General features: G+C 41.2%; 1 protein-coding gene, 1 non-coding gene and 1 pseudogene across 2 annotated transcripts in view; 2 read left to right on the plus strand and 1 right to left on the minus strand.

Annotated features, from left to right (window-relative positions):
- The window catches only part of LOC126458492 (tetraspanin-7-like), a 179,430-nt gene that overhangs the window by 31,852 nt on the left and 119,625 nt on the right, over positions 1 to 27,953 (plus strand). The gene's annotated exons all lie outside the window — the stretch shown is intronic.
- On the plus strand, positions 5,492 to 5,609 carry LOC126459047 (5S ribosomal RNA; annotated as a pseudogene).
- Trnat-ugu (transfer RNA threonine (anticodon UGU)) lies at positions 27,561 to 27,635 on the minus strand. The gene has a single exon. It is a non-coding gene; the product is annotated as a tRNA-Thr (tRNA).

The raw sequence follows: 27,953 nt of genomic DNA on the forward strand, positions 1-27,953 counted from the left end.
AACATTACGTCAGACATTAGTCGAGTCCATGGCATGTCGTGTTACGGCACTTCCGCGTGCTCGAGGGGGCCCTACACGATATTAGGCAGATGTACCAGTTTCTTTGGCTCTTTAGTGTATATGTTCAGCAAACTAGATAAAAAGTCAGTAGTGACATCTCTCAGTGAAGAATTTGAAACTTTCAGCATAGGACAGGAGCACGTAGAGGAACTGTGGCTCACGTGTAAAGAAATAATTGATCATGCACTGGATAGATATGTACACAATAGAACAGTTTATGACGGGAGGGACCCTCCATGGTATACAGTCACAGTAAAGAATCAGATGTTACTGCATAATAGGTGTAAAACTTGGTGTAGATAGAGAGATGCTGAATGAAACGAAGTTGGCTGTCAAAAGAGCGCTTGATGCCTTTAATGTCTACCGTAGCAAAATAATGTCAAATTATCTTTCACAAAACCCAAAGAAATTTTACGTAAAGGCTGGTAGACGCATCAAAGTTAGTAGCCAGTCCCTAGCGAATGAGACAGGAACTGAAATTGAGGGTAGCGGAGCAAAAGCTGAAAGGCTAATCTCCGTTTCAAAACGTTCAGTTACAAACTAAAATACAGGAGAATTGCTCCAATTTATCCTCGTACCACTGAAGAGATGAGTTAAATATTAATGTTCTTAGAATTGAGAATCAGCTGAAGTCGTTAAAATTGAACAAAGCTCCAAGGCCCGATGGAATTCCTGTAAGATTCTATACTGAATTTGCATCCGACTTAGCCCCTCTTCTAACTATAATCTGTCGTAGATCATTTGAACAAAAAACCGTGCCCAGTTCTTGGAAAAAAGCATGGGTCACATCCGTCTACAAGAAGGATAGTAGAAGTGATCCACGGAACTACCGTCCAGTATCATTGACATCGATTTGTTATAGAATCTTAGAACATATTCTGAGCTCAAACATAATGAGGTATCTTGAACAGAGTGACTTCGTCCATGTCAACCAGCATGGGTTCCGAAAACATCGATTAGATGTATCCCAACTCTCACTTTTCTCACATGACATACTGAAAGCTTTGGATCAAGGCGGTAAGCTTGATGCAGTCTTGATTTTCGAAAAGCGTTTGACTCAATACCACAACTACGCTTATTGTCAAAAGTACGATCGCATGGGGTATCAAGTGAAGTTTGTGACTAGATTGAGAACTTTTTGGTGGGGCGGACGCAACATGATATCTTGGATGGGGAGTCATTGTCATATGTAGAAATAACTTCAGGTGTGCTCCAGGGAAGTGTGTTGGGACCCTTACTGTTCATAGTGTGTATTAATGACCTTGCAGACAATGTTAATAGTAACCTCAGACTTTTTGCAGATGATGCAGTTATCTACACTACTGGGCATTAAAACTGCTACACCAAGAAGAAATGCAGATGATAAACGGGTATTCATTGGACAAATATTTTATACTAAAACTGACATGTGATTACATTTTCACCCAATTTGGGTGCATAAATCCTGAGAAATCAGTACCCAGAACAACCACCTCTGGCCGTAATAACGGCCTTGATACGCCTGGGCATTGACTCAAACAGAGTTTGGATGGCGTGTACAGGCACAGCTGCCCACCCAGCTTCAACACGATACCACAGTTCATCTGGCGTATTGTGACGAGCCAGTTGCTTGGCCACCATTGACCAGACGTTTTCAGTTGGTGAGAGATCTGGAGAATGTGCTGGCCAGAGCAGCAGTCGAACATTTTCTGTATCCAGAAAGGCCCGTACAGGACCTACAACATGCGGTCGTGCATTATCATGCTGAAATGTAAGGTTTCGCAGGGATCGAATGAAGGATAGAGCCACGTGTCGTAACACATCTGAAATGTAACGTCCACTGTTCAAATTGCCGTCAATGCGAACAAGAGGTGACTGAGACGTGTAACCAATGGCACCCCATATCATCACGCCGGGTGATACGCCAGTATGGCGATGACGAATATACGCTTCCAATGTGCGTTAACCGCGATGTCGCCAAACACGGATGAGATCATCATGATGCTGCAAACAGAACCTGGATTCATCCGAAAAAATGACGTTTTGCCATTCGTGCACCCAGGTTCGTCGTTGAGTACACCATCGCAGGCGCTCCTGTCTGTGATGCAGCGTCAAGGGTAACCGCAGCCATGGTCTCCGAGCTGATAGTCCATCCTGCTGCAAACGTCGTGGAACTGTTTGTGCAGATGGTTGTTGTCTAGCAAACGTCCCCATCTGTTGACTCAGGGATCTAGACGTGGCTGCACGATCCGTTAGAGCCATGCAGATAAGATGCCTGTCATCTCGAATGCCAGTGGTACGAGGTCGTTGGGATCCAGCACGGCGTTCCGTATTACCCTCCTGAAGCCACCGATTCCATATTCTGCTAACAGTCATTGGATCTCGACCAACGCGAGCAGCAATGTCACGATACGATACACCGCAATCGCGATAGGTTACAATGCGACCTTTATCAAAGTCGGACACGTGATGGTACCCATTTCTCCTCCTTACACGAGGCATCACAACAACGTTTCACCAGGCAACGCCGGTCAACTGCTGTTTGTGCATGAGAAATCGGTTGGAAACTTTCCTCATGTCATTTCAGATGTGTTACGACCCGTGGCTGTACCCTTCATTCGGTCCCTGCGAAACTCTACATTTCAGCAGGATAATGCACGACCGCATGTTGCAGGTCCTGTACGGGCCTTTCTGGATACAGAAAATATTCGACTGTTGCCCTCGCCAGCACATTCTCCAGATCTCTCACCAACTGAAAACGTCTGGTCAATGGTGGCCGAGCAACTGGCTCGTCACAATACGCCAGTCACTACTCTTGATGAACTGTGGTATCGTGTTGAAGCTGCATGGGCAGCTGTACCTGTACACGCCATCCAAGCTCTGTTTGACTCAATGCACAAGCGTATCAAGGCCGTTATTACGGCCAGATTTGGTTGTTCTGGGTACTGATTTCTCAGGATCTATGCACCCAAATTGCGTGAAAATGTAATCATATGTCAGTTCTAGTATAATATATTTGTCCAATGAATACCCGTTTATCATCTGCATTTCTTCTTTGTGTAGCAACTTTAGTGGCCAGTAGTGTATAAGTCAGACATAGATGGTATACAGTTGCCCCAAGGGAATCACCGTCATCACGCAGCAAGAGACACACGGTTCATTTGGTGGACAGGTTTTGTGGAAGGGGCACGCGAAGAGATTTTGTGGTCTTTTGCCTAAGGCTGTAAAAATTTCCGGAGGTAGACCTCTTCAATAGTTAACAAATAGCTAGAGGAAGCTGCAGTCGAAAAGAACAGACTTGCTGAGGGTGGACTGCATTGTGTAGCCATTGTTCTTTTAGTACGAGGGGCCTTCAATAAGTAATGCAGCACATTTTTTTCTCAGAAAATTTCGGTTGAAATAATGCGGAATATGTTGTTGTATGTCGTGGAATATTCTCGCTTCAGCCCCTGTAGTTTCAAGAAGTACAGATAGGTTGTGGAACTATACGTAGCCTTCAAAACGGCATCTGTAACAAAAGTGAATTCCAAGGAGAGAGCTCTCTCAGAGTCTTTTGGTGGAAAACCAGAACATACAGATGTTGATAAGCGCTTGCAGAATGTGTGCGGAGACCTAGCAGTGAGCCAAAGCACGGTGAGTTGCTGGGCGAGGCATCTGTCATCATCGCAGCAAGGTCGAAAGAAATTGTCCAATCTCCCTCGCGCTGACCGGTCGGACACAGCTGTGACTCCTACAGTGTTGGAACGCACGGACATTCTCATTCGAGGTGATCGCCGGATCACAGTTAAACACCTCTCTGCACAATCAGACGTCTCTGTTGGTAGTGCTAACACACTCGTCCACCAGTTAGGGTACTCAAATGTTTATGCCCGCTGGGTTCAAAATGACTCTGAGCACTATGGGGCTTAACATCTGAGGTCATCAGTCCCCTAGAACTTATAACTACTTAAACATAACTAACCTAAGGACATCACACGCATCCATGCCCGAGGCAGGATTCGAACCTGCGACCGTCCGCTGGGTTCCTCGCTGCGTCACAGAAGACCATAAAGAGCAACAAAGGAGCATCTGTGGAGCATTGCTTGCGCATTACGAGGCTGACTGTGACAACGGAAGTTTGCGCACCCGGCAGGAGCTCATAAAACTTCCTCATCCACTCCATAGAACAGACCTCGCATCTTTCGACTGCCATCTGTTTGGTCCAATGAAGGATGAACTCCATGGGAAGCAGTACGTGGATGATAGGGAAGTTGTTGATGCAGCAAGGCGTTCTCTCCCACGTCGACAAGTAGAGCTCAACCTTGCGGGCTTTCAGGCCGTCCCAATAAGGGGGCGTAAAGCCTTCGCACTGAACGGAGATTGTGTTGAAAAACAGGGTTTGTCTCCAAAAGAATGGGAGGTAATCTGTTATATTGGAGTCCAGAATAAAACCAACCTGCTTATAGAAAAAAACGTGTTGCATTACTTATTGGGCGCCCCTCGAAGAAAAGAAGTGTCTGATTTGATAGTGCGGTTTGACTCTCATATCTTTCAGACTTTTCTACCTTTAAATACCTTTTTATGAGACAGCTTTAGGCAGAAATTGGTTTTTTATAGCTATTATCGCCTACTCCAGCGAACGGACCTCTGGATCACTTCTAAGAACAATTTGACGAGTACAGAGGTATAGGAAAAGCGATCCGGATCAACGACCGTAGTTAAATCGCGAATAGCGCTCGCCTCAGATCTCCTGAATTATTTTCACGGTAGACACGGTCCACGACCACTCTGCTTCGAGCAGTCGAGGAAAGGAACATTTTAATATCCTTAACCAACCGTCCCACATTAGCAAAATGATTAAAATTTCATTTGTGTTCACAAACCCGCGAACTTAAGTTACTAGTTCGATAGCGCTCGGCTTGGAGGCATCCGGTTCGAATACAGGCGGTAAAGCAAATTTCTTTACAAGAGTTTTGTAGATAAGGAGAGAGAGGAGAGGAGTGGGTCTTAATTCGGGATCAACAGTCAACTCTGCGCACTATTGCGCTTGGTAGAGCTTAAAAATCTCCCAGTGTCTCATGGTGAGATGACAAACTGCGTTGTTGACAATGATTCGTCTGTTGCCTAAAAAGGCAAAGGTGGAGTTTGGCCCTCTCGCTTCCTTTCATTTTCATAATCATCCGCATCTTCACAAAGACTGTACTACACTGCACAAACGCTTATCATTGTCGCTTTTTCTACGCACGTAAACTTACACATCTGACATATTAATCTGGTCGGAAAGAGACAATACCAACCCATCTAACATAGGAGCCCGTGCAGATAAAAATGTAAAATGTCCCATTTTCGTCAACACGTTATGTAATCGATAAAAGTATTCAGATATTCGAAATTCTATAACTCTTTTGCTCATTACAGATGCTGTCCGTTCTGTTCATTACTTTTAAGTTTTTATCCACTTTTGTTATAAGAGGCCAATGGCCTTGCTGCAGTGGTAACATCGGTTCCCGTCAGATAACCGAAGTTAAACGCTGTCGGGCTGGGCTAGCACTTGGATGGGTGACCATCCGGTCTGCCGAGTGCTGTTGGCAAGCGGAGTGCACTCAACCCTTGTGTGGCAAACTGAGGAGCTGCTTGATTGAGAAGTAGAGGCTCCGGTCTCGGAAACTGATATACGGCCGGGAGAGCGGTGTGCTGACCACATGCCCCTCGCCGGCCGGTATGGCCGTGCGGTTCTCGGCCCTTCAGTCTGGAACCGCGTGACCGCTACGGTCGCAGGTTCGAATCCTGCCTCGCGCATGGATGTGTGTGATGTCCTTAGGTTAGTTAGGTTTAATTAGTTCTAAGTTCTAGGCGACTGATGACCTCAGAAGTTAAGTCGCATAGTGCTCAGAGCCATTTGAACCATTTTTGAACATGCCCCTCCGTATCATCATCCAGTGACGCCTGTCGGCTGAAGATAACACGGCAGCCGTTCGCTACCGTTGGGCCTTCATGGCCTGTTCGGGAGGAGTTTTTTTTGTTATAAGAAATAATAATTTTTGTTGAAGATATTCAACATCAGTATTGCTTCTTTGACTTCCCAGAGCTCTATCAGTATCCATATAGACCTTTGTGATAACGTATACGCTGTTCGAGGTGGAATATTTCTACAAACGTTTGACGCCTTTGGTGGAAGAAAAGATATTTTCTTCTTTTCCTTCAACTTCAAGTAGTACACTTACAGCTTCTTCCGTTTTCACAAACGCCACCTTTTCCTTGGTGTTCCTGTATCCCCCGTTTCTTTAGGCCTACAGTCAGTTGTATGTCTCAGTATTCTTTCGGCTCCCATTCTTTTAACATGCTTCTTCCATTTTGTTATCACGTATTCCATTCCTTCATTTGAGCAAAACATATTTAATTTTTTCCTTGTTTCGCAATTCTTTATTTGGCCTCTCACTTTCAGTTGACTGTACCTTCTTTAGTCTCACTCCCGTATGTGAGTATAAGTGTTGCCATTACTTTTTAGAATTTCATCTTTGCGTCTTTCCCGATTTAATTGATTAATGTTCAATGTATAGTGCCACATGTCATTTTAAACTTGTTTAACTTATTGGAGACGTCATTATCGTATTCAGACCTCATGTTATATCGTAACAGCTGAAAGTGGGATGCCTGTTCACCTGATTTTACATTTAGCGTTATTTTAGAACGAAGTGGGTATTTCCTTTCAGAGCAATAACTTTGATTTTGTTTTATGATATTTTCGAATTAAAGAGTTTGCTTTTTAAGTTTAAGGGATACAGAGTAAAATGTGAATCATCCTCCATTTTTCGTAAAATTATCTGGTCATCAGCAAAGAGTACAGTATATGAATGTGCGTTTCTACGAATTTGCTTTATTTCTAGGTCAACTTCTTGTTTCCATTGTCTAAACATGTGGGCAACATATATATTAAATAATGTGGGTGAAAGACTGAACTCTTGTCGTATTCCTCGGTTAATTGCTATTGGTCCTATTTTCTCTTTGCCTGTTTTAGCTAAAATTTTGCTTTTTAAATATCAAGTTTCTGTCACTTAGATGAAATGTTTAGGGTAACCTCTACTTTCCTTTATACTCCACAATATCCATTCTGTCGAAGAATTTTCCATAATGTACAAACGCAGTACGAGTCTCCAGATTACGTTTCGTCTGTTTTCGATTATCTGCAGCAGCATTGTAATATTGTCTGTGCATGATCGTTCTTTTCTAAAACCACTTTGCTCCTCTAGCAAAAGGACGTCAACTACTCTTTACATTTTGTTACTAATTATGGGTGCATATAATTTATGAATCGTGTTCAACAGACATACATCTCTGCAATGTTCACAAGCATTTCTAGTTCCTTTTTGACTAAATGTCATTAGTTCCATCACTCTTCAAGGGTAGAGAATTATTTTCCATTTTCAGTGTTCAGTTAATGAATGCAACAGCCCCAGTTCTAACATTAATACGCCACATTTGACAAGTTCTGCATTAATGTTATCGGATCCTGCTGCTTTTCTATTCTTTATCTTCTTCGGTGCTTCCTGTCTCTCATCCAGTGTAGTACTGTCTGCTTTGTGTATTTCATCATCTCGACCTTTGTTCTGGTTATTTTCGTTAGCTCAATTTTATCACTGTCTTCTACGGGTAATCCTAGATAGTGTTTTATCCAACTTTCTTTGTCTATTACTTGAAATCGTGCAAAATTTTTTTCTTGTTCGTTGTTTCAGGAGTTTATAAGCCGTCTCTCGTCTGGCATGTAGATCATTTACAAGCCGTCTCCTTGTTGTCGTCCAAACTAAGGTCACGTGCAGATCAAGGGCACTGGGGAGTACTGTTTTCCTGAAAACAGTCGTAACCTTATCGCAAGCAGTAGCCTTCCAATGACCATTTAACACAATTTTTCAGTCTTCCTGGAAACTTATGTGGTATAGCGTTGTGCGACCACTCTTCCTACTCCGTCTTTCATTGTTACATGGCTACGAGCGTGCGAGCGGTACACCATTCACGTTGGGCAGTCTGCGGTGATACACCAACAAACCGGACAACTTCACTCACGGTGTGGTCATGGGGACTTCTAAAAGTCCCTTTCTGCCACTCTACCACGTCGCCACGTCGATCCATTCACCGCGCTGATTCCATGAAAGCATTTTGCACGTACAAGTTACACCTGAAAAGTTCGGTGAATGGTCTCAGAAAATAAAGGAAACAAAATTTCCCTAAAAAATACCTTTACTTGCCTTCAGAATAATCACAATCAGCTACAAGACATTTCCGACATCGATTGTAACGCTGTTGGAAACTATCAGTAAACGCTCCTTGTGGAAGCACCTTGATCACGAGTGTCTGCAGACCATAAACCTAGCGTTGCTGCTTCTCGATCATGGGGGTCACGGGTTCGATTGCCGTCCAGGTTGGGGATTTTCTCTGCCCGGGGACTGGGTGTTTGTGTTGTCATCATCATTTCTTCATCATCATCATCATCATTCATGACAGTGGCTATATCGGTTTGTGAAAAAATTGGACTGTGTAAAAATTGGGACTTTGTACGGGCTCTGATGACAGCGCAGTTGAGCGTCCCCCAAACCAAACATCATCAAAGCAGGGGTAACTTACGGCGGGGAAACAAAAAGAAGTCTGTCGGCGCCAAATCTGGAGAATAAGGAGGATGTTGAAGAACACTCACCTTGCGTTGGGCGACAAATCTGAGCATGCAGACGTTGTGGATATACAATTCGTGACCACGGTGATTCGAGCGATTCCACGAGAACATTTGCCAATAGTTACCAGTGGCATTACAACCGATATCGGAAATGTGTAGTAGCTAATTGTGATTACTTTGAAGGCCAGTAAAGGTATTTTGTTTATAACTATTGTTTCCTTAATCTTCTGAGGTCATTCTCCGAACTTTTCAACAGCACCACTTCCTGTCCTGACCGCGCTGAGTCAGTTGTACAGCTTTTCTCAGCGAGGAGTGTGCTCTCAGAAGGCTGTCTAATATTTTATTTGGTGAGCTTATGTTCTTGGGTAATAATTGTTCAAGGGGAGTCAGAAGCGTATGGCTATTATCGGCTTGCCCAAAAGCCAAATGAAAAAACTGAAAGAAAATTTCAGAACGACGAAAAAGGTAATAAGGGAACAAAAATGTTGCATCTCGCGGAGTACAAAGCAGTTTTGACCGAAAGAAACAGCCAAACTCAGTTCGACTCGAAGCTCATTATTTTTGACACAGATGGCAGCTCTGTGTACTAAATTTTATACCATGTATAGAAGGGAGCGTTGTATTTAGAGGATAGTGTACGTAGGAGCACACTTTGGGTTTTGGTCGGTTCTTCAGTCTAGCGACTAACTTTACAGTCACATGAAGGGATCTGCACTAGAGGCCGCCATAATCAGTTTCCGACATTTTCTGCGGATTTTGTTGTTGTTAAGCACGAGGTTGTGTCTTGCGCGGCATTTGTAAATGTTTCGCGTTATGCACATTAAAGTCCCCCTACAATAGATTAAAGCTATTTCAAATGTATTGTTATTCGTTCAGGTACAGCATTTTCTGAAGAGTAAAATGCTACATACTTTTAGAGCTATTTATGTTACATATGGACGGCTGAGTCGGTCGTGCGCCATCTTGTACCTTGAAAGGGAAGAACGTGTTGTATCGTAGAACATGTGGTGCTTGCAAAAGAACTGAATATCGTTAATGTCTTAACAATTTTATGTCTTGAAAAATGGAAATTTGCGTTAGTTTGCAATAATTTCTGTTCCAATACGTATTTAACTTGTAAGTGGTTTTGGTACTATTTCCGCTTAATTGGATTTCACTTACTGGTTATTGGTGTGTAGTAGAGTAATAATGTAACGGATGGACTACTGAATAGAGTACTGGCAAGATTTTCTCCATAATAACGCTTATAAATTTCAATCGAATATTTGTTCCTAGACACAGGGTGTTTCAAAAATGACCGGTATATTTGAAACGGTAATAAAAACTAAACGAGCAGCGATAGAAATACACCGTTTGTTGCAATATGCTTGGGACAACAGTACATTTTCAGGCAGACAAACTTTCGAAATTACAGTAGTTACAATTTTCAACAACAGATGGCGCTGCGGTCTGGGAAACTCTATAGTACGATATTTTCCACATATCCACCATGCGTAGCAATAATATGGCGTAGTCTCTGAATGAAATTACCCGAAACCTTTGACAACGTGTCTGGAGGAATGGCTACACATGCAGATGAGATGTACTGCTTCAGCTGTTCAATTGTTTCTGGATTCTGGCGGCACACCTGGTCTTTCAAGTGTCCCCACAAAAAGAAGTCACAGGGGTTCATGTCTGGCGAATAGGAAGGCCAATCCACCCCGCCTCCTGTATGTTTCGGATAGCCCAAAGCAATCACACGATCATCGAAATATTCATTCAGGAAATTAAAGACGTCGGCCGTGCGATGTGGCCGGGCACCATCTTGCATAAACCACGAGGTGTTCGCAATGTCGTCTAAGGCAGTTTGTACCGCCACAAATTCACGAAGAATGTCCAGATAGCGTGATGCAGTAATCGTTTCGGATCTGAAAAATGGGCCAATGATTCCTTTGGAAGAAATGGCGGCCCAGACCGGTACTTTTTGAGGATGCAGGGACGATGGGACTGCAACATGGGGCTTTTCGGTTCTCCATATGCGCCAGTTCTGTTTATTGACGAAGCCGTCCAGGTAAAAATAAGCTTCGTCAGTAAACCAAATGCTGCCCACATGCATATCGCCGTCATCAATCCTGTGCACTATATCGTTAGCGAATGTCTCTCGTGCAGCAACGGTAGCGGCGCTGAGGGGTTGCCGCGTTTGAATTTTGTATGGATAGAGGTGTAAACTCTGGCGCATGAGACGATACGTGGACGTTGGCGTCATTTGGACTGCAGCTGCAACACGGCGAACGGAAACCTGAGGCCGCTGTTGGATCACCTGCTGCACTAGCTGCGCGTTGCCCTCTGTGGTTGCCGTACGCGGTCGCCCTACCTTTCCAGCACATTCATCCGTCACGTTCCCAATCCGTTGAAATTTTTCAAACAGATCCTTTATTGTATCGCTTTTCGGTCCTTTGGTTACATTAAACCTCCGTTGAAAACTTCGTCTTGTTGCAACAACACTGTGTTCTAGGCGGTGGAATTCCAACACCAGAAAAATCCTCTGTTCTAAGGAATAACCCATGTTGTCTACAGCACACTTGCACGTTGTGAACAGCACACACTTACAGCAGAAAGACGATGTACAGAATGGCGCACCCACAGACTGCGTTGTCTTCTATATCTTTCACATCACTTGCAGCGCCATCTGTTGCTGAAAATTGTAACTACTGTAATTTCGAAAGTTTGTCCTCCTGAAAATGTACTGTTGTCCCAAGCATATTGCAACAAACGGTGTATTTCTATCGCTGCTCGTTTAGTTTTTATTGCCGTTTCAAATATACCGGTCATTTTTGAAACACCCTGTACATGGCCAAGTTGTACCATCGTCTCGGATAGCCGTGCGTGTTAAAGCGCCTGCTTCTGGAACGGGTAGGCGTGCGGCTTGATTCGAATCCTTCCGGCGGATAAATGACGAAGGTCGGTGTTCCGGCCAGCGTGGATGTTGTTTTCAGACGGTTTCACGCATCTCATTAGGTGAATACCGGGCTGGTACTCACATTCCGCCTCAGATACATACTATGCAACACGTAAAATGGTTTCTGTCACTTGTTAAAAAATTTACTCTAGGCATAGACAGATAAGACACACAGATTCCGGCTTGGGAGGAGGGTGGTGAGATGAACATGAGACTGACGACCTTAGATGCTTAGTCTCCTTATATCGATAATCAGTAGCGGCAGCAACCCTGTTGTACATTGGAATATATTCTCACATTTGGAAAAACCTCAGTTTTCTGGAGTAATGTTTGTAATTTCCGAAAAAGCCTGCAGTACATAAGAAGTAATCTTCAATAAAAAAGCGCGTGGCTGCTCTTGTAAATAACTTATTTGACGGACCTAGAAGCCACATCATCGGGCTAAATATGGTGAATCATGACATCAGAGCTGCAACATGGACGAGATCGAACAAGGCTAGGTAAGTTTTGTCCTGTCAATGTTGCAACTTCAAGTCATGATTCATCATATTGAAACTTCCCCTTTGAACAATTTATACATGACTGTGCTTAAACTGACACACAATATTTTGTTAGCGCAACGCAATCTGACTTTCAAAATTCCCTACAAAAGAATGGCCCTGACTAACATTAAACTATACCTTTCACAAATCACTTACCTCACAAAAATCTTCGCTGCTCAAGCTACTGCAATACAGCGAGCGCCACTACTGCCAGCTAAATAAAAGATTCAAACTATGGAAGGCTCTAACTACTGATAGGGATAGTTAGCAAATGAAAGATATTAATAGAGAACAAACAATGTATTTACCTTGATATCATCATATATAAATATAGCAGTTCATGACAAATTTCAAAACTCCGCCATCTCTCTCCCCACATCCACCACTGCTGGCGGCTCACCTCCAACTGCGCAACGCTACGCGCTGTTCACATCCAGCTGCCTAACACTACAATGGCGAGTATTACAACAATGCAAAGCAGCCACAGACTGCACACAGCACAGCCAGTGATTTTCATACAGAGGTGGCATTACCAATAAAAAAACCTAAACAGCCTACTTACATAGCCCCCATGCTCCCCACAAAAATTTTACAAATTGGATTGGGCAGTGGCCAATACATATTTGAAAAAAAATTTTCATAATTACAATAACAAAGAAATCAAATGCACACACTTAATGATACAATGTTGGTCAAAAGCTAAAATTTTCTCACAGTCCATAAAGACAGTCCTGATCGTTCATTACGGTAAAATAGTAGTGTTTTTCTCAAAGTCTGAGCAGTAGAAGAAAATGCACACGGAAGTAGTGGATTTCCATGCAGTCTTGAAGAAGTAGTGTTGTCCTTCCAACGGAAAGACAGTGCTGACTCTTGACATGCATACAGGTAATGGGCCACCACAGAGCAAACCCACAGCACAGACAGTCGAAATTTTGAAGAGTATTGGTAGGTAGGTCATCACAGAGCAGACCCACTGTAGTCCTGGTAGAGATTACGGTATTGGTGGGCCACCAGAGGTGCAGACCCACTGCAGTCCTTGCAGAAATAATGGTATTGATGGATCATCAAAGATGTAGACCCACTGTAGTCCTTGTAGAGATAATGGTATTGGTGAGCCACCAGAGGTGCAGACTCACTGTAGTCCTTGTAGAGATGGCCAGCAGCCATCTGTTGCGATTGTGCCGGTGCACATTCACCATCGAAGAGTCTTGCGGAGAATATAGCAAGTCCATAAACCACCACTTGTGCACTCACAAAGTTTTTGGAATTGTCCTTAGAACCAGCAATGCTGTTATCCAGTCCCTTGCTGAAATAGTAACACACGCGCAAACACTAACAGTCCCAACTTCTCACATATTGTCCATATACTATGACCAACAGAAACGTGTGCAGTGAAATGTAACTAACAAGTTAATAATATCATGAACTGGTGACAATTACAATTTTATAACATAAGAATACAATAACAAAGGTACAAAATACATCATTAAAAACATAACAATACAGATAACATTTGTAGTACAGGCTTTACAAAAGAATCGAACTAACATATACATCAGTGGAATTATGACATGAGTACATACATAAATAAAAGATCACAATAACTTTTGAAACATCAACTTCACACATGAGCATTAACACAAAACAGAATAAATAATGTCTAAACATCTTTACAAAGTAAATAACACATTATTAATGCCAATTGTATTTGAGGATAACAGTATTCCTCATCATAGTGAATGTAACTTAGTATTAGAAGAGAAAAAAGTTCTATGAAACAGTACACAGAGACAGGAAGAAAACAAATACACAAGGGTACACAAACATATAGTGGGATAACACAAAAGGAAAGGACAGGGTTTGTTTCATTGCAGTATTTTGCAAACAAAATTTTCTTTGCTTCTTGGAGATCTCCCTTTATTCATCATTATTCCCAAAAGTCCTATCTAAGCCTGCCTTCTGTATTTTGTTTACATCCTCTGTCAAAAATAGTTTTTCTCTCTGCTTTCTGTATTCTGTTCACATCCTCTGTCAGTAATAGTTTTTCTCCACTGTACAGTATCCTTTTTATTTTGCCAGACCATTTTCTGATAGCTTCTCAATGCATTTCTTATAAATTTATAATAGTTAGTTTCTTATATAGTCTACTCCTCTTGAGCTAACTTAAATCTACTGAGCTCAGATGCTAAACTAAGGGATGAGGCAATGCAGCAGCACATAAAACAACTAATATAAACAGCAATAAAAAAAATGGAAAATCGCAAAGCAAGCTACAGTAAATCTAAATTACCAAGCAATTCAACATTACAACTAATATGAGGCAATGCGCAGCAAACAAAAAAATAAATCTGGCTTAGCAGAGTAACACAAATTAAAGTTCAGTAGCACTACGCCTGGCAAACAGCAGCTTGTATCTAGACATGACATAGCTCAAGCAGAAAAAATAGTACACTAAAAATAACAATGCAGATAAGGGAAATGTATAATCACATCTTAATGTCTAAGTAATTAAAGCGGTGCACCACAACAACTTATTGTAAAAAAAATATTACCATGTACTTGAAAAGAAAATTATGTGTCCAGTTACTGTTACTAGTCCCTTCTTATTGTTCTTTCCATTCCAAGTGCTCCTTTTTTGAAGAATGTGGATCACAAAATTATTATTTAATAGATCTGTTGACAGAAAGTGTTCACATTAGCAAATGCATTTAATTTTATTTTATGAAACCAATGCTGCAACACAGCTGGAAAACAGATGTCAAATGAAATAAGCAATTATGCAAACCAAAGCATAAAAATATCATTCAATAGTCATGTGACATTTCATAAGTTAGTAGAAATTCTCTCAACTCTCGTAGAAAGACACTTGTCATTATCAGGTTTGCAGATGTAATAATATTTCCCGTCATTTCATTAGGCATTTCAGTAAATATCATAATTTACGAGCTCCACAGTATGCTTTCAACAAGGAAATGTCAATAGCGAGGACAATGGCCTCCCCTTTCTTTTTTTCTACCTGGGCTTCTGATGAGGCACTCACTAATGACTTGTTCTCCCAGCGTCTGACACAGCTGGGTGCCCACGACGCATTACGTGCAGGTGGTCACTTAACTTTCTTACGGAAATATTTACGACAGCAGTTTCCGCTACAGTGACAGTCTCACATAAAAATATTTCACAGGTCAAGAATTAGTGTTGCAAATCTGTAGAAAGAAAATCCTATAAATATAAGTGTCCAAATAAAATATTCGTCAGCATTGTGATACAGTCACGCATTTACGCACATTTCATAACTCTTAAAGTACGATTCTTGGTTTCCAACATACTTTTTATTCCTCATATACGGTAGCATCATCTTATTGATCATAAACATATCTCAACAGCATAGTACACATCGTCATCGTAATAATAACATCATAACACCTCAGTCAAATCTCAAAAACGTCATAGCTTTCTGTAATAATTTCAAAACCTAAAAAAAATTCTCTGCTCATTTCAATAGTGTCATCTACCTCAAATGTACTTTAAAATCATGCTCCCTTACCAAATACATCATTCAAAGCTCTCATAGTATCACAATGATTCCGAAAAAATATGAACAGTTTACAAAGTACAGACAAAATACAGTTTCATAAGTGTGAAGTTACCCAACTGTGTATTGCGTAAACATGTGTCACTGATGTAGTAAAAAAATGTTTATCTCTCAGTTAAATGATCAGATAGCTGTGTAATTTGTGCGTTAGAGAAATATGGTACCGATGTGTAAAGTTGTATAAGCAAATACCATATTAGCTAGGGTTCCTTGTGGTTGCCACACACATGGTACACAAAGTAAGCGTGTACCCCCCTGAGGATTAATGTAATTATACCCTCAGCTGTTACAGATTACAGCAATGGAATGAAATGTATCACGGAAAACTTTCTTTGTAATTCAAAAAATCTTTAAAAATAAATGTTTTAAGTACAAAATTAATCACTCAAATACGTGTACTGTAGCGCTAAATGTGCGTCTTGTTGCAACATAATCTGTGTGGAAGTGTCATAGTTATAGTCCTCCGAAAGCTAAGTTCTGCAGAAGTCAATGTACTTACCTCATAATACACAAAAGTGAAATGCTTTGCGTATAAATGTCTTAGTTATTACGCTTATTGCCGTGATGAAGAAAGTACTGTACTGTAACGTATTGTTGTGCTACGGAAAAGGCAGTCTCATTGTAGCTATACTACAAAAGTTACTACTAAAACCTGTTTTACTTTCCAGAATAAAACAGAAAACTGTGCAGATATAAAACAGAAACACTGCAAAAGCAACATTGTAAATTTTCACTCATTAGTAGCGTCGTGATAAAACCGTGTAGTTGTCACATAAACTAACCACTGTGTCGTCTGGTATCTCACAGAAAGTACTTTAAACCCAGAATGTATTTTCAAGTAAACCAAAATGTTGCATTAAAATCTCATTAGCAGTACTGGTAAATGTTCTAAGTATGTGAGCCTTATAGTCGTTACGTAATCGTGCAACTAACAAGCAAGAATGTACAAATACAACACTGTGTCGTCTGTTCACTATAACAATGCATTCGTAATTTCTGTTTAAAAATGTTCCCTAGGTTCTAGACTGGACATTTAACTTCAAACATAGTTGTATGTTAACAGTTTCTTAAGTTTGACACAGCATACTAGTAATGTAAAGTGAAAAGTTATATGGCAAAGACAAAGTTAAAAAGCAGATTATCTTTCAATAAACGGTTTTACATGTGAAATGTGGTGTAAACCTTTACTCTTCCTAGTACGCAGAGTTTCAACTTCAACGCAATTATCATGTGGTATACGTCGGATTCTGTAAGGTCCATTGTAAACTAGAAAGAATTTGTGACTCAAGTGTTTCTTCTTATGTGACAATGAATGAGCTTTAATGAGAACTTTCTGACCAATATACAATTTCTTTGCATTTGCTTTACCGTGTAGTTTTCTCCTTTTGTCTGCTGCAGATTTTATATTTTTAAGAGCCAAATCAATTATGTCTTTGTGTCGAAGTTTATGTGTATTTGGGAAAGGTACAAGCTCTCTGATTCTGTTCGGTGGTTCTTCATTCTTTACTACAAGAGTAGGTGGTAAAGCAGTGGAATCATGAGGCATTTCATTCAGCACATTTTGAAATAAGTGTAAATATCTGTCCCAATGCTGATGCTTTCTGTGACAATAAAGTCTGCAAAGCTTATTGATTTCTTTCATAATCCGTTCAGACGGGTTACAATGTGGTGAGTACAATGAAATAAAAACAGGTTTGATTTTATGATTCCGAAGCATGCGTGACCAAACAGCAGATCTGAATTGAGGTCCGTTATCTGAAATGACTTTGCTAACGTGTCCAACTTCACGTAAGAAATTTTTAACAAAGGCGTTGGATACAGACCATCCAGTGGCTTTACGTAACGGTGTGAAAGAAACAAATTTTGAAGTAAGTTCAACAGTGACTAGAACGTACGAAAATCCATTAGATGTTCTGACAAGCGGTCCCAAGAGATCAACAGCAGCAAATTCTTTTAATTTAGAAGGAATGATAGGAAACAGCGGAGCACTATGGGAGATAGTAGATGGTTTCGCCTTTTGACAAAGTTTACAAATAGACAAGACTCTTCGAATTCTCTTTTCCATATTGTTAAAATAACAAGTCGTTCGAAGAATATGATAACATTTTCGTGGGCCAAAATGTGCGTAGCTGAAATGAATGTACCAAATGAGCTTATTAACAAAATCGTCTGGAATGCAAAGTACCCATAGCTTGTCATCAACAGTGCAGCGTTTGAAGAGTATGTTGTTTCTAACTAGGTAATAATGCCGAATCTGAGTGTGTGTCTTTTCATGCCATTTACTTTTGATGTCTCTCCAAATCGGATCTTTATCTTGTTCATGAGCAATGTCTTTTAAAGATGTGGTGATGAAATTTTCAAAGGCGACTTTCTGAATGTAAAGAATACTGAAATTTTTCTTGAGGTTGCCTTCTTTGTTACTTTTCTCAAGCCCAGCCGGTGCGCGTGACAGTGCGTCCGCAACAATGTTCTTCTTGCCGGGAATGTAGACTATTGTGAAGCGGAATTCTTGCAGAAACAATGCCCAACGTTTTAACCTGTCATGATTTAATTTTGAAGACATAAGAAATTGTAATGCACGATGACCACTGTATACTTTTACGTGCTTACCAGAAAGAAAGAAACGGAATTTGTTAAATGCCCAAACGATAGCTAAAGCTTCTAATTCAGTAACGGAATAATTTTTTTCAGATTTTGTTAGCACTCGGCTAGCAAAAGCAATGGTTTTCTGAATGGTAGTGTCATTTTCTATGGCTTCTTGAAATAAATGGGCACCAAGACCGACTTTAGAAGAATCCGTGCTAAGGCAGAAATCTTGTGACAGATCTGGATGAGCTGGTATTGGCGCGTTAAGTAGCGATTCTTTCAAAGAATTGAATTCCAACTGTGCTTGTTCGTCCCAGTTCCAAATAGTATTTTTTCAAGTGAGAGAACAAAGTTTTGGTGTAACAAGAATTTGCATATTCAGAAAACGACGGTAAAAATTTACGAGACCTAGAAAACTGCGGACTTGTCTTTTTGTAGATGGAACTGGAATGGCTCTGATTGCTTCTAACTTTTCAGGATCTGGCTGAATGCCTTCAGAAGAAATAATATGTCCCAAAAACTTCACTTTTGTCCTACCGAATTCAGACTTTTCCAAGTTAACTGTAATTCCAGATTCTGCAAAAATATGTAACACGCTGTTGAGGATGCGATTGTGTTGTTCCCATGAGGCTTCTGCTATCAGAATATCGTCTACATATAAGGTGATGTGACGTTTTAAGAATTCAGGTAATATGGAATTTAGCCCGCGAATGAATGCTGCTGAAGAAATGTTCAAACCAAAAGGAAGTTTCCGAAACTGATAACAAACGCCGAAACAAAGGAGAGCTGTGTATTTTCTACATTCTGGATGAAGTTCGATCTGATAAAAGCTGGATCTGAGATCAATGGAAGACAACACTTTTACATCATTAAAATTTTGAAGAAGTTCTTCCATCGTCTGCGGCCTGTCTGTTTCAGGAATAATGATAGTATTGATTTGTCTCGAATCTAAGACAAGCCTGATCGATCCATTTTTCTTCTCAACAACATGTAACGGATTGTTGTATGAGCTTACTGCAGGCTCAATAATGCCCTCGTCAAGCATAGATTGTATTTCTGTTCTAACACGGTCCCTATAATGTGCTGGAATTACGTATGGTCTAACACAAAATTTAGTATGCTCACGAACAAGAAATTGGTATTGAAATCCCTTGATTGTTCCTGTTTTGTGAGTAAAAACTGTGGAATGTGCTTGTAAAATCTCAAAAAGGTCCTGCCTATCAGTGTCATTACAATTCTCAATTGTTTGAATTTTATTCTGAATTAACTTACTAGTGTCAAATGCGCCGTCGATATCATCCCTGTCAGTACTTGCAGAATGATTGTTAGCGTCAAGTTCCGTCGAAAATTCCGAACTGTTGTCTAACAGGAGGTAAAGCCGATTAATTTCTTCGTCATGGTTTGAGAGCCAATCTTAAAAATTTCAAAGCTAATGACTTACCTTCTTTTTCTAAAGTTATTTCACCATCGTGAAAGTTTAAGATTGCTTTGTATTCATTCAAAAAGTCTACCCCCAGTATAATTTCCGTCGACAATAATGGAACAATAAGAAAGTTCATAGAGAAGCTGTGGCTTTGACAAAAGAATTCTAAGTTGGTTTGTTGGCGTACATCTACACTTTTTCCAAAGATTGCACCTTGTAATTTAATCTTACGTAACGGAAGTGTGGGGCAATCGTTCGATTTGTTGCATTTGCTAAAGGCTGTTTCACTGATTACTGAAATGGGACTGCCAGAGTCAAGTACTGCCGTAAATTTTACGTCATTTACTGTAATGTGAATCACAGGATATGCAATGTTGTTAAGTTTTACGTCGTGTTCCTGGAGTAAGATGTCCCTAATGTCTTCCATTTTTACGTAATTACTAGCTACGGCAGCTGCGTCATCAGTTTCATAAGTACGTTTTGTTGCTGCCAGCGGTGTGAGTCATTGCCTATTGTCTCTTTGTTGGCGCGCGTCGTTATTGGGATTTGGAGACCTAACTTCTACAAATTCATCGTGACGAGAGGGCCCTGCTCTGTTTGAATCCCGCCAGTTCTGATGCAATTCAGGTCTGTCGTTACGATCACATCGTCTGTCGTCATGTCGGTAGTTCCTGTAGTTTCTTTCTTGTCGGTTAAGTGGTGGAGAATTTCTCCCTGAATCGTAACTGCGCGCTGGACCGTTGCGTCTAAAGTTATTCTGTCTCCTGTAATAATAATTATTTTCGTTCCCATATTGTCTGTTTCTCTGATTGTCTCTGTGATAGTCACTACCGCGGAGAGGTGATCTTTCCCTGTAATTATTACTACTCTGCCAACGGTTGTCGTACGGGTGGTGTCTATTTTGGTCACGATTTGCGTTGTAAGAATAGACCTGTCGTGTCCAGTTATTGTTTCTGTCGTCACGGAATTGTGACGGAAGTGACCTGTAGTGATTGTTTTCCTGTTTTCGCATCCCGCGACTGTCTGTGTCAATTTCCAGTTCTTGTAACAGTCCCTGAAAAGCCTCAATGTCTTCTTTACAACGTCCTGCTAAAATAATATGTCGTAAATGTTCAGGCAATTTGAGTAAGCAAATGCGGATGAGTTCTGAGGGGCTGTATGGGTTTGAAAGATACTGATTCTTATGCAACATGTCTTCAAAATATTTCATAAGACTGGAAAATTCAGATTGTTCGAAACGTTTCATCATTATGATGCTATGTTTTACTCGGTCTTGTGTGGCTTGAGACCAATATGCTGAGAGGAAGGCATGGTAAAATTCTCCTTCACTGTGGCAATCGTGAATGACCGATCGCATTCTTACAGCTGGTTCATTCTCTAAGTAGCCACACATAAATTCTAATCTGTGTTCTAACGACCAGTTGGGAGGAAAACAATGCGAGAATTGATGGAGCCATGCTTGTGGATGAATGTCGTTGCCAGAATTCTTAAATGTTTTGAATTTACGTGTAGTAATGAACAGCTTATAGTCAAAATCATCATGTCGCCGAGTCGCATATCGGTCATTGTTAGGTCGTGTCGGCCATTCCATATCAAAATTCGGTGCACATTGCCAATTTCTTTCATAACTTCCGAAATGCCCTGTGTTATTATTTTGTGGCTGTTCCGTATTTCTGTGTCCCTCTTCCCGTATTGGGGCGCGAGTATCCTCTGAAATACGTAATTCTTGTATTACCTGTGTCAGCTGATCTTGTACTTCCCGGATTTCTCTTTTGTACTGTGTATTGATTTGATTTTGATTCTGTTTGAATTTTCTAATTTGTTCATACTCTTCTGTGTCAGTGAAGGCTACAGGTCTTGTGTCATTCAGATCATCATCTACCTTTGTAGATAAGTTAGTGACCTGATCCAAAAGTTCGGCTACTTTCTCTGATAGTGAACACATTTCCTCAGTGAGTTTTTCTGAACCAAGTTTCAGAGTGTCCATTTGTGTTGAAATCGAATCTACTGTGTCCTTTAAGTTTTCCTGAGTTTTTGCAAGTTGCGTAATTGAATCGGTAGATGCAACTGAGTCAATTTTAGCCCACAAGGTCTCATGATTTTCATGAACAATGGTTTGCAGTTCTTTTATGGCTGCTTCGTGATTCTGTAATGCATTTTCATGCCGCGAAAAAATAGGTTGAAAATGCTCACAAATTTGTGTTTTTACGTCATTACAGACTTTTTGACATTTCGATTCAATGTTATGTAACTCAGTAGTTAAATCTTCACGTGTTTGTTCAAGTGCTTGTTCCAATGAGTCTAACTTTTTAAGATTTTGTTCCATTGTGTCTAACTTTTGAAGCTTTTGCTGTGTTTGTCTCTGATTTTGTTCCATTGTGTCTAACTGTTGCTGTGTTTGTCTCTGATGTTGTTCCATTGTGTCTAACTTTTTAAGATTTTGTTCCACTGTGTCTAACTTTTTAAGATTTTGTCCCATTTGTCTCTGATTTTGTTCCATTTGTTGCATTAATTGCAATAATAATGTATTAGTGTCTGGAATCTGTTTCTCTACGTTTTTCGGCAGTGCATTTGCACCGGCAACATTCACATTTTGACAAGCAGAAAATGCGTCTTGACTTATTTGAGAAAACGGTGATAACCCAAAACCTGAATCTACAGTATTTGCGAAATTGTGTCCTGTCATTTCGGATTCCTGAGGCGAGCTGTTGCCTACCGATCGATCGATAATGCTTCCCTGTTCACTACCTGTTTCACTGTCTACACCATTGTTTGCAGCCCGCTCCATTTCCCTATGCACAATTACCAAATTACTACTTTGAGCATCAGTTAATTCATTACTCGGTGGCGCTAACACACTGCTTTCATTTTCACTGTCATTTCTCAGTTTACTTTGGAGCCTAGTATTACGTTTTTCACACGCCATTATTGTCACAATATTTCACACGACAACACAGAAAAGCACAATTTGAAGAGCAAAAATAAGAGAACACATTAACATAGCACTGAAAATAATATCTAGTTAATTGCAGCTGCGAAATACTTGGTGCAAATCTACATGCATGCCACAACTGTTTTACTGTACAACAATGAAAGACTGCAACTACAAAGGAGATTTTCTCTACAATTACGCGCTAGCAATTAGCAATAAACAAAATCTACGCTAATTACACAAACTACAAGCAAAAATCTGAAGATTCCAGTGAGGTATCCTGGGCTAAGGGTCGACATATGAGACGTCCCCTTTGAACAATTATACATGACTGTGCTTAAACTGACACACAATATTTTGTTAGCGCAACGCAATCTGACTTTCAAAATTCCCTATAAAAGAATGGCCCTGACTAACATTAAACTATACCTTTCACAAATCACTTACCTCACAAAAATCTTCGCTGCTCAAGCTACTGCAATACAGCGAGCGCCACTACTGCCAGCTAAATAAAAGATTCAAACTATGGAAGGCACTAACTACTGATAGGGATAGTTAGCAAATGAAAGATATTAATAGAGAACAAACAATGTATTTACCTTGATATCATCATATATAAATACAGCAGTTCATGACAAATTTCAAAACTCCGCCATCTCTCTCCCCACATCCACCACTGCTGGCGGCTCACCTCCAACTGCGCAACGCTACGCGCTGTTCACATCCAGCTGCCTAACACTACAATGGCGAGTATTACAACAATGCAAAGCAGCCACAGACTGCACACAGCACAGCCAGTGATTTTCATACAGAGGTGGCGTTACCAATAAAAAAACCTAAACAGCCTACTTACAATATCTATCCTGATGATGTGGCTTCTAGATTACGAAATCGCTCGTTAAATAAATTATTTACAAGAGCAGCCAAGCGGCTATTATTGAAGATATCTACTTATGGTTTCAGTTGTCCCTCATAAAAAATAGCGCGTAACGTAAAAAGTGAATGCCATCATTTAAAAGATGAATAACAAAATATATTTAACTGCTGTTACAGCGTTGGTTAGAGGCGACAGTCTGAAAAATGCACCGAGGTACACCACAGTTCTTTTTCTTCTTGAAGCGGGGCTCCTACAGATGTCACTGTATTCCGCAACTCTGTTGCCGAAGGCCTCGACGTTGCCATTCTTCCTCATCCTCTTCTATTCCTCTTCTCTCCCTTGCTTCTTGGCTACCCCGTAGTTGCCCTTTTAATGGTGTTCCTTTTCTTTTCCTTCCAGGAGATTTTCATGTAACTGCTCTAATTGACCGCAAAAAAATGGTTCAAATGGCTCTGAGCACTATGGGACTTAACATCTATGGTCATCAGTCCCCTTGAACTTAGAACTACTTAAACCTAACTAACCTAAGGAGCTTCACCCTCCATTGCCGGTGGTGAACTGGAGCCGAGCTCGCGGGCGCAGACTATATGTACCTGGCGCGCCAACGTCCGAGGGCTTCTCCGCGGTCATCTCCGGTGCGGTTCTCCTCTCCGGAAATGACCGCGGAGAAGCCCTCGGACGTTGGCGCGCCAGGTACATATAGTCTGCGCCCGCGAGCTCGGCTTCAGTTCACCGCCGGCAATGGAGGGTGAAGCTTTGACAATGCCAGCCACTCGTGCTGGCGAAACGTCAGAAAAATCATTAGATGAACGTCGGCCGAAGAACCCGAGACAGAAGCCAATAGGCAGTTTGTCAACAAGTGGCCACGAAAACCTTAACAATTTTGTAACCTAAGGACATCACACAACACCCAGTCATCACGAGGCATGACCACATGTCTTCTTTTGACATGCCGTAACCATCCTAGATCGCCATGGAAAAAGCTTTTGACAGTGTAAAATGGAGCAAGATATTCGAAATTCTGAGTAAAATAGGGAGGGGTAAGCTACAGGGAAAAACGGGCAATATACAATATGTGCAAGAACCATGAGGAAACAATAATAGTGGGAGACGAAGAACGAAACGCTCGGATTAAAAAGGGTGTAAGATAGAGTTGTAGTCCTACTGTTGAATCGAAGAAGGAATGACGGAAATAAAAGAACGGTTCAAGAGCTGAATTAAAATTTAGAGTGAAAGGGTATTAGTCATAAAATTCGCTGATGACATTGCTACCCTCATTGAGAGTGAAGAAGAATTACAGGATGTTATAAATGGAATGAACAGTCTAATGAATACAGAATGCAGATTGAGAGTAAATCGAAGGAAAGACGAAAGTAATGAGAAGTAGCAGGAATCAAAACAGCGAGAAACTAAACATCAGGACTGGTAATCACGGAGTAGACGAAATTAAGGAATTCTGCAACTAAGGTGGCAACCCGTGGCAGTCGGAACAAGGAGGATATCAAAAGCAGACTAGCACCGGCAAAAAGGGAATTCCTGGCCCAGAGAAGTTTACCAGTATCAAACATAGGCCTTAATTTGAGGAAGATATTTCTGAGAATGTACGTTTGGAGCAGAGAATTGTTTGATAGTGAAACATGGACTGTAGGAAAACCAGAAAAGAAGAGAATCGAAGCATTTGAGATGTGGTGCTACAGAAGAATGTTGGAAATTAGGTGCACTGCTAAGGTAAGGAATGAGGAGGTTCTCCGCAGAATTTACGAGCAAAAGAATACATGGAAAGCTGGCCGGTGTGACAGAGCGGTTCTAGGCGCTTCAGTCTGGAACCGCGCGACCGCTACGGTCGCAGGTTCGAATCCTGCCTCGGGCATGGATGTGTGTGATGTCCTTTGGTTAGTTAGGTTTAAGTAGTTCTGAGTTCTAAGGGACTGATGACCTCAGATGTTAAGTCCCATAGTGCTCAGAGCCAATACATGGAAAACACTGACATGAAGAAGGGACAGAATAATAGAGTATGTGATAAGACATCACGAAATAACTTCCACGGTACAAGAGGGTAAAAACTGTACAGAAAGACAGAGAGTGGAATGCGTCCAGCAAATAACCGAGGACATAGGTTGCAAATGCTACTTTGAGATGAAGAGGTTGCCATAGGAAAGGAATTCATGGCGGGCCGCTTCAAACCAGTCAGAAGACTGACGACTCAAATAAAAAACAATAATAAAAAATAAAATCAAAAATAAAACGAAACAGAAAAAATGCACCAAAATACATAGAAACACAAATAGGTAAAATAGAGCGAGCAAATAAATTTAAATGTCTTGGAGAAACTATACAACAGAATGGACTAGAAAAATCTGCAATAGATGTAAGAATTGACAAAATGGAAAGAGCATATGGTTTGACCAAAAATATTTACAACAAGAAATTATATCTAGAAAAACAAAACTAAAACACTACACCACAGTGGCCGCGCAGGATTAGCCGAGCGGTCTAAGGCGCTGCAGTCGTGGACTGTGTGGCTGGTCCCGGCGGAGGTTCGAGTCCTCCCTCGGGCATGGGTGTGTGTGTTTGTCCTTAGGATAATTTAGGTTAAGTAGTGTGTAAGCTTGGGGACCGATGACTTTAGCAGTTAAGTCCCATAAGATTTCACACAGATTTGAACATTTTTTTGAACACCACAGTGGTACGACCAGAATGTTTATATGGAGCTGAATGCCTAAAGATGAACTATAAGATGGACAAACTAGAGGTACTGGAAAGAAGGGTATTAGAAAAATAATGGGTGAAATGAAAACTGCAGATGGTTGGGAAATAAGAAGTAATGAGGAGATCTAAAACAATACAGAGAAAATATCTGAAGTAATAGCCAAACGAAGATTAGCCTTTTTTGGACATCTCTACCGAATTAATAGAAATAAACTAACAAAACAAATACTCCTACATTTCTGGAGGAAGAAATCGACAATAGCATGGATTACAGAAGTAAGAAACGATCTTGAAAGAAACAACATCAAAGAAACCGTTTTGAAAACAAAATACTGAATTTGGAAGGCTTTCAAAGCAGAAGAAATAAAAAATCGGGAACAACACGGACAGAAGAAAGGAAGAGACTTCAAGCGGAAAAAATGAGGGAATACTGGAAAAATAGGAAACAACAACAAAGGAAGAAGAGTAACTGAAGTTGTTAACGTGATCCTAGTTGGTCAATACGATTGAAAAAAACAAAAAAAAAAAAAAACCGAAACATAGTAGCTGTTTTCCTTCTTTCCGTCAGCACTCTCTCCTACTCCCAAAAACCCACGAATTTAATCGTGTATTCTTCCTGCTATAGTGTACTGTTCTAATTTTAATAACCAACAGTGTATTTCGTCGGACAAAGTGTGTTAGCTGTTCGGAGTGAGAGACTCTGGTGGAGACCGTCAGACCTTTGGGAGGGGTGCACCGTGTGGGTGACCTTTGCGCGGGTGCTGGTATCGTGGCGTGAATGGCTGGACCGGGCCCTTTCCGCTTCCACCGGCCGATGTTCACGGCCGATTTGGCCGGCCGGCTCTGCTCGCTGGTGCCGATGAGGCGCTCAAAGGCTTAAACGCGCCCTGAATGTCAGCCGTGGCCGCTGCGACGTCGTTAAACGGCCGACCCCCCCGCCTGACGAGCCGTGGGCGCGTCCATAAACTTCGGCGGCGCTACCAGCCCACTCTGTGTGGTCATCGTGAGCCCCTTCGCACGGCAGAGGTTTATCACTCAAGTAGGACGCCTGCCAGTTTCATTCCTGTTTAGACTTTCACGCAGCCTGTTTTCATGTCGTTGTTTGAGATCACGCCACAATGCAATCTACAGCTATATATATGAAGGGAGTATCTGTCCCCGAAAGAACAGATACCGTTGATGACCGTGCAGCTTCTCTAGAACGAAATGGTAATTAAATCGACACCCTAGCTACAAACAGGCATTGATATACATCATTGGGGACATGTTAAAATTGTGCGCCCCAACCGGGACTCGAACCCAGGATCTCCCGCTTACATGGCCGACGCTCTATCCAATTGAGCCACCGAGGGCACAGAGGATATTGCGCCTTCAGGGCCTTATCCCTTACACGCAACCCGTCAGATCCACATTCCCAACATGTTCACATCATTACAGTCGTAGTGCGCCTAATAGATGTTTGCCCGTCACACTCATTACTCGTGGCAGATTAATCTACCACGTCCCTTACGAGTTGGGGAATAGCGTTTGCGTTCGCACAAGAAGGTCAATGGCCGGGTAGCCATTTTTAACTATATATGAAGGCAGCATCTGTTCCCGAAAGAACAGATACCATTGATGACCGTACAGCTTCTCTAGAACGAAATGATAATTAAATCGACACCCTAGCTG

The sequence above is a fragment of the Schistocerca serialis genome, chromosome 2 (assembly GCF_023864345.2).
Source record: "Schistocerca serialis cubense isolate TAMUIC-IGC-003099 chromosome 2, iqSchSeri2.2, whole genome shotgun sequence".
NCBI classification, from domain to species: Eukaryota; Metazoa; Arthropoda; class Insecta; order Orthoptera; family Acrididae; genus Schistocerca; species Schistocerca serialis.